The sequence below is a fragment of the Chrysochloris asiatica genome, unplaced genomic scaffold, assembly GCF_000296735.1.
Source record: "Chrysochloris asiatica unplaced genomic scaffold, ChrAsi1.0 scaffold00027, whole genome shotgun sequence".
Lineage (NCBI taxonomy): Eukaryota > Metazoa > Chordata > Mammalia > Afrosoricida > Chrysochloridae > Chrysochloris > Chrysochloris asiatica.
This window is the reverse complement of record NW_006408545.1, coordinates 24625562-24632648: the sequence shown is the minus strand read 5'-3', so window position 1 is coordinate 24632648 and position 7087 is coordinate 24625562. Positions and strand designations below refer to the sequence as shown.

Below are 7087 nucleotides of genomic sequence, written 5' to 3'. Positions count from 1 at the left end.
GAGGAACCCAAGTAAATATTCTGACTGGTTCTTAGGTCAGATAACATATGTAGATTGTTGTTGTTAAATGCCTTTGAGTCAGTTCCAACTCTTAACGACCTTACATAGGGTTTATGAGTAGCACCTGGTTGATTTGAACTGTGGACCTTGTAGTTCACAATCCACTGCTTATCCTACAGCACCACCAAGTGTCCAGTTGTAGGTTGTTGTTGTTAAGTGCCGTCAAGTTGGTTCCGACCCATAATGACCCTGTGTAGGATTTCCGAGGAGCGACTAGTGAGTTTGAATCGCCGTCCTTGCGATTCAAACCGACTTTACAGTCTAGTGCATTAGCCCGCAGCACCAACCAGGACTCCTAATTGTAGATTAAGAGTATTGAAATAAATGTGCAGATGAAGGCAAAATTAGCTTCTTACACTGTAGGAAGAGAAGTCAGTTGAACCTCTGTTTGACAGTGCAGAATTTGTCTTTCTGTAGACAAGGATAACTTTCTATTGCTATCATTTATTATTGATAATTTCAATAGTTGTAAAATAGCTTCAATACAATTAAAATAAAATAACCTATAGTGTGTGCTCTGGATCTAGGAAATGCAGATTTCCATTGAAACCAAATTTTTTCCCTACACATATTTTAAATTTAATCATATTACAGAAATAAAACTGTAAAGAGAACTCTACATTCAGTGTGACAGAGTGCACTTTGCTATTTGTAGATACCATGTTTTAAAATGCTAATTCAAAACAAACTAACACTGCCATCAAGTAGATTCTGACTCATAGTGATCTTATATAAGTTTTTGAGACTGTACATCTTTCCTGGAGCAAACAGCCTCATCTTTCTTCTCCGGAGCAGCTGATGGGTTTGAACCACTGATAGTGATTAACAGCCCAACACCTAACCCACAGTGCCACCTGGGCTCCTTAAATGTGTATTTGTTGTTGTTGTCGTCGTTAAGTACCGTGGAGTAGGTTCCGACTCCTAGTGACCCTGTACAGGGTTTCCAAGGCTGTAAATCTTTACAGGAGTAGAAAGCCTCATCTTTCTCCCGCGAAACAGCTGGTAGTTTTGAACTGCCGACTTTGAGGTTAGAAGCCCGATTCGTAACCACTACGCTACCAGTTTACTGAAATCTGTGTATGTATTCGAAGTAAAGAGATAGTACTCTCCAGACAAGTTTTTCTTTTCTTTTTAGAGATGCTTGTGATTTTTATTCAATTTGATACCTTAATTAGAATAAAAGCAGTGAGAGTTATGCTTTACAAACAATGCATTATTACTACAGCATTGTGATATGGCTTTACACTGACTGTATATGGAGAAAAAAATGTCAGAATTAAGGCAATAACAACATGTGCGAATCCAGCACATTACCCTGACACAGTCCTCAGTAAAAAGCTTTTGGTTAGGTAACGGTTGATATAGTTACATGCAGCCAGTCACTGTTTTGAAGGCTAAGCTCTGGATAGAAAATCCATTCTTACAACAATCTCTCCTACTGGCCCACAATGGCCAGAAGCAGCTTCCGGTAGTCTCCCCTAGTGTCACTTGCAATCGTTGTGTCCAGGGTCTTCTGATACAGCTGACTGAACATCTGTTTTATTTGTACAAGGTCAGTCTCACTTTGAGTGACCACGATCCTAACCATAACCAGGGTAGAGTCATCTGTACCAGCACCTTTCATCGAGGAGTAAAGCCTCTCAGCAAAGAAGGCAGGGCGGCTCAGGACACACTGCAAGATGGCCTTCAAACCACTTTCGACGTTTCCAGAAAATTCCCGGCAAACACTACTGACCAAATCTCGATTAGCCATCCTGGAATCAGCCTCCATGGTAGCTTTCAGCTGAGGAAAGATTCTAGTGGCAAGAACCATGTTAAAGCAGGATTCATCTGTCCCTAGTCTCCCTTCCCCAGCCTGAAAGAGAAGCTGAGCATCTTCCTGAGCCATCTGATGGTATACATTCTGGTTCTCATCACAGTTTCCCTGGCACATGAAAACAAGTAAACGTTCAAAATGTCCTGAGGTATCCGACCTGATGTCCTGTTCAAGGTCTCGTCCAAATTCTGATCCATAACATCTGACAATTTCTCAGATTTCCTGATTTGTTCTTGTGCACAAAATCTCAATCAATACCCATTCCTGAGTTCCTGCTCCCTTTATTGCATTCCATAAGCTCCAGGCATCAGAATACGTGGATGGCATGAACAAGGCAAGGCTCAGTTCTTCCATATTTCCACTTAACTCTGATTTGAGGTCTTTGATTAAATTATTGCCATACATGGTCTTAAAAGCTGCTTTAATTTTTTGCCTTTGATCGTTGGAATGGTTGGCCACAACATCCACGATTGCCTGCTCATCTGTTCCAAAACGCTTCATTGCTCTTCAGATAATTTCTGCATCTTTCAAGGCATCAAAGTTGGAAGCAGGTCGGATTGTTCCTTGATATCCCTGAGTCATTGCAGCAGGCTGGTTAGGGAAAGGAACTTGACCTCCGGGATACTGAGAGGGCATCTGTCCTTCAGGAAAGCCACCTGGCATTGGAACTTGTGCCGGGCTACCACCGTAAGATTGTGATGGCGGCTGTGGATAACCAGGAAAGCCTGCTGCACCTGGTGGAACTCCAGGATAGGATGGGGCTCTTCCTAGCTGGGGGGCACCGGGATAACCTCCAGGGGCAGGGTAGCCTCCAGCTCCTGGGTAGCCACCACTTGGTGCTGGTGGGTAAGCACCTCCTCCCATAGGAGGAAAGCCACTAGGATAAGGATACTTACCCAGAGGAGGAAATGATGACTCCTGATCTGCAGGAGGATATCCTGGCAACGGTGGGTAGCCTGTTGGGGGATAGCCTGGGTATGACATTCTGACTCCCAGGTAGCCATGCCACAGCCAAGCCCAATCTCCCTCCGACAAGTTTTTCTTTTACCTGTACTTGCCAAGTTGTTTTTCAAGATTTGTTGTTGTTACAAAAACAGAAAAATAACTTCGCCTTTTCTTTTTCTGTCTCACAAAGAGGATGAATAAAATTTTTTATATAAGCTTTTATCATTCAATTCCAGAGAATGACCAAAGGAGCTGGAAACCCCATTGTTCAAACACTTAAGGGATATCTCCGTAACAAAGCCCTTTTTGGCTTGTGATATATGTACAAATGTATTGGTTAATTTGTAGGCTCTAGCCCTACTGGTTATCACTTACTTATTAAGAATATTTGAACATATGTAAACAATTTTGACTTCATCCAGGGACTTATCTGTTCTTTTCATATTTGCTTTCAGTTTTACTTCCATTAGCTTGACAGATCTCCTTTTTTATTAGTGGTCATGTGTTCACAGGGTCACAGCTTTTAAATGTTCAAATAAGGAGACAGGCTTTCTGCATGATCACAGAAAAGATCTCTAGGGATGGCTTAGGAGCTGGACTATCAAGCTGTATCACATAGAAAGTTAGATGACACGAAGGGCAGCCTCAGCCAGTATGGAGAAAAAAGAGGTAGCCACGAGGCCAAGAATACCTCACATGACTTTACTGTAAGCTCTAATTTTCAAGATCAGACCTACACAGAGAGGAGATAATATCATAGTTCGCAGAGGTTATCTGAACATAGTAGCAATTTTCCTCATTCAATTTTCACCTACCTACCTACATGGTGAACAATTTAAGAACTGCTGATTCTTGGGAAAGGGCAATCTATTGTCAGTCACAGGAAGACCAATTGGACTAGAGAGGGAAGTGGACAGAGGTCATTTAGTTCTCATCTGTGCCTCATCATTTTCCTCAGCAGTGTCTGGAGCTGCTGGAATAGGAGATCAAACTTATTGATTATTAGAAGCTTTTCCTTGGTGGTTTCAGCAAAATAGTTTTAACTCCGTGTGATTCTAAGTAGCTATAGAGACAGAAGATAGTATGGGCAGAATCTTCTTTTGCTTCTTACACATGAATTCATCTCTAGGGCTTACTAATACCAAGCAATATGCTCTATAAGACAACTGGTCCTAAATAAATATACTTTATGCTGCACATAAACACTGTCAAAATGGTACATTCTTGCTAATTCAGTGTTAATAATCACCCAGTCCTAATTCAGTTATTCATCAATAAGAGTGTGTTTTAATACTCCATCTCCATAAAAACTCAAATAGAAGACTATTACCTGCAACTAAGCAAACTCAGTCATGGTCACTTCTGAGCTTTGAATAACCCAGTAAATACTTACTTGGCTAAGACCGTGATAGCATCTTTTCATCGAGTCCCCCTTTTCCTCCAGCTTGTAGGCAACCAGCATAAGTCTGGAAACTAACTAACTTTCTCCTGAATTGTTCCTCACCAGGCATGGCACTAAAATGGATTCTTGACCTTATACTTATTTATCCTTTTCTTTCTTTTGAAATTTCTTATGTCTTCTCTTCTTGATGGTGTTAATGGGGAAGCATATGTGAGAAAATGTGAACTAGTTACTAGTTAAAAAAAACAACAACAACCAGTGTTCACGTAGGGAAAAGATACAACTTTAGAATGACTTGTGAACTGAAAAGAATACTGGTTTACAGAACCAAAGCAAGAAAAAAAAAAGTTGCCACACAAGCCGTGACAGAATTGTTTTTCTTCAGTCCTGGTGGATGCTTATTCACAGCAGATGTCACACCTCTGACACTGGTGCACCTGAAATGGTCTGGAGAACAGCAAGTAGTCCTGGAGGGCTTATGTTTTCAGCAAGGTTCCTGTAATAGATAAATGACAAAACACCCTCAAACTATAGCTTATAATCTGACTCTTCTATCTAAGCAGACACCTAACTTTAACCATTTGAAGATGAGTTGAATATCGAATGCCTTTCTTTTGTATTTGACCTTTGTTTTTGTTGAGTTGGTTCCGACTCATAGCGACCCTATATAGAGTTTCTGAGAAGCAAGTGTTAGGTTAGAACCACTAACCTATGGTTATTAGTCCACTGCTTATTCTACAATGCCATATCAGGCACTACTAAAAAATCCTTTACCTAGAGTTCACTGTGACCAAACACGGTAGATAAACTGCAATTGGTTCCAAAAACCATGAATTAAAAGCCCTGCAGTTTGGATAGTTCAACAATATTGCTACTACAGAAATGCGTCTGGCTCTTAGTCATTGCTGTGTAAGTACTTGTGATGTCCTGACTTGGACACTCTGCAGTTAGCGTGGCTTCTGCAGGCGTTACTGTCAGTGTGCACACTGCATATGCTCTCGGGTCCAGTTTCATAACAAACTTCTTTTACTCCTAGGAAATTGGGAAGGATTGCATTTTATATGTTTAAATACACTTTTCTCTTTGTTGTTTCAACTTTTCCATTAGCCACAACAAATGATCTGTCTGGGATGATGTTTGTTAACTAAAAAAGAGATAAAATTTCTATTGCAAATAAAGATTAAATTTATGACCTAGAATTCATCATTTTGCTCCTTTTCAAGATAATGATTCAAAGGGTAGAAAACTCACCCAATGATGATAGTCCATGGAAATGTTACAAAAAGTACCAAGTACTTTTTTTTTTTTTCCTCCAAGTACTTTTAAATATAATAGAGTGAAATAGAGAAATGTCTGACTTAAAACTGCACCTGATTGAAGTGACTTTATATAAAACAAAGGTGCCCTTTGCCCCCATGTTTCTAATGGTCTCACTTCCTTCCTTGTCCTCTTCTCTTGTAAGGCTGACACATCTTCTATCTCTAATCTCTTCCTCATTACTCACCAGTCCCCCTTATTTTCCATCTTCTCTTACTGTTTTTATAAGATGATAAAAGGTTTCTGGATAGAGCTATTACTGTACTTTAGCTAGTTTTCAAGATACCTTGGTGCATTTTTAGCTGGTATTGAGACAAAAACATGCCATTAAATAGAGAGTATGTCCAAAGCTAATAAACAATTGACAACCCAGAAAGCAGTCAGAAAATTATGTCAGATGAGATAAGATACAGAAATATATAAAACTTGATATCCAACTAACTCTTCGTACATTTATATTGACATCTAGTACAAGGTTGTACACATACTGCTGTTTTTAAAACCAGTTTTTATTGTGACTTGAGTAAAGGTGTACAGAGCATTCAACAAATCACACACTTCATCTCACTGACTACAGTCCCCACAATGTAACATCACTTATCCCAACTCCTTCCTGTTTCTTGTTTCCAGTTCCTCCTTTCCCAATTTTGAATTTTGAATTTTGTCCTTAAGTAAATGCTGCCTTTTTGATGTTGATTGGTTGACCATTCGTTCTTTGGTGTACATACTTCATTAATGTGTTGCCCTCTACCCCTGGCATACCGCTCTGTTGCTAATCTGAATACTGAGTCAAGGGAGTGAGTTCACTTCCAGACCTGAAGGTTGACCAAGGGCCATAGTCTCAGGAGTCCACCGGTATCTATCAGACCAGTAAATCTGGTCTTTTTATTATGATTTTGAGTTTTGTTCCACATTTTCTCCCACTCTATTCAGGATTTTCTTATGTGATCCCATTCAGAGCAGTTGGTAGAGGTAGCTGGGCACCATCTAGTTCAGGTATCATGATGGTAGAGACTGATGTTCTTTTGGTCAGTTAGTTTGTTGGACTAATTGTTTCCAAGTGTATTCAATTTTTATCACTCTTCTTTTCTACCAACAGAGAGAGATAAATAGTTGCACCTTAGATGGCCACCCATAAGTTTTTAAGATGGCAGTTTGTACTCACCAAAGTAGGATGTAGAACACTGTCTTTGTGGACTATGTTATATCAATTGACAATGGTGTCCCCTGAGACTATGATTCTGAGGCCCCAGGCCCAGCAACTCATTCTCTCTAGGTATTTGGTAGTTACAGATGACAATCAAAGAGCACAGCTTTCAGTATAGATTGGATGTCAATGTAAAGAAAACAAAAATCCTCACCACTGGACCAAGAAATAACTTTCTTGTCAACGGAGATAAGATTGAAATTGTCAAGGACTTCATTCTTCTTGGATCAACTATCAACACTCACGGAAGCAGCACTCAAGAAATCAAATGATGTATTGCATTAGGTAAATCTGCTACACAAGAACTTTTTAAAGTGTTGAAGAGCAAAGATGTCAGCTT

General features: G+C 39.9%; 1 protein-coding gene and 1 pseudogene across 1 annotated transcript in view; one reads left to right on the top strand and one right to left on the bottom strand.

The window, feature by feature from the left end:
- Window positions 1-7087, top strand: part of LIN28B (lin-28 homolog B (C. elegans)) — a 128924-nt gene that overhangs the window by 106188 nt on the left and 15649 nt on the right. The window lies entirely within an intron of this gene.
- On the bottom strand, window positions 1496-2860 carry LOC102819090 (annotated as a pseudogene).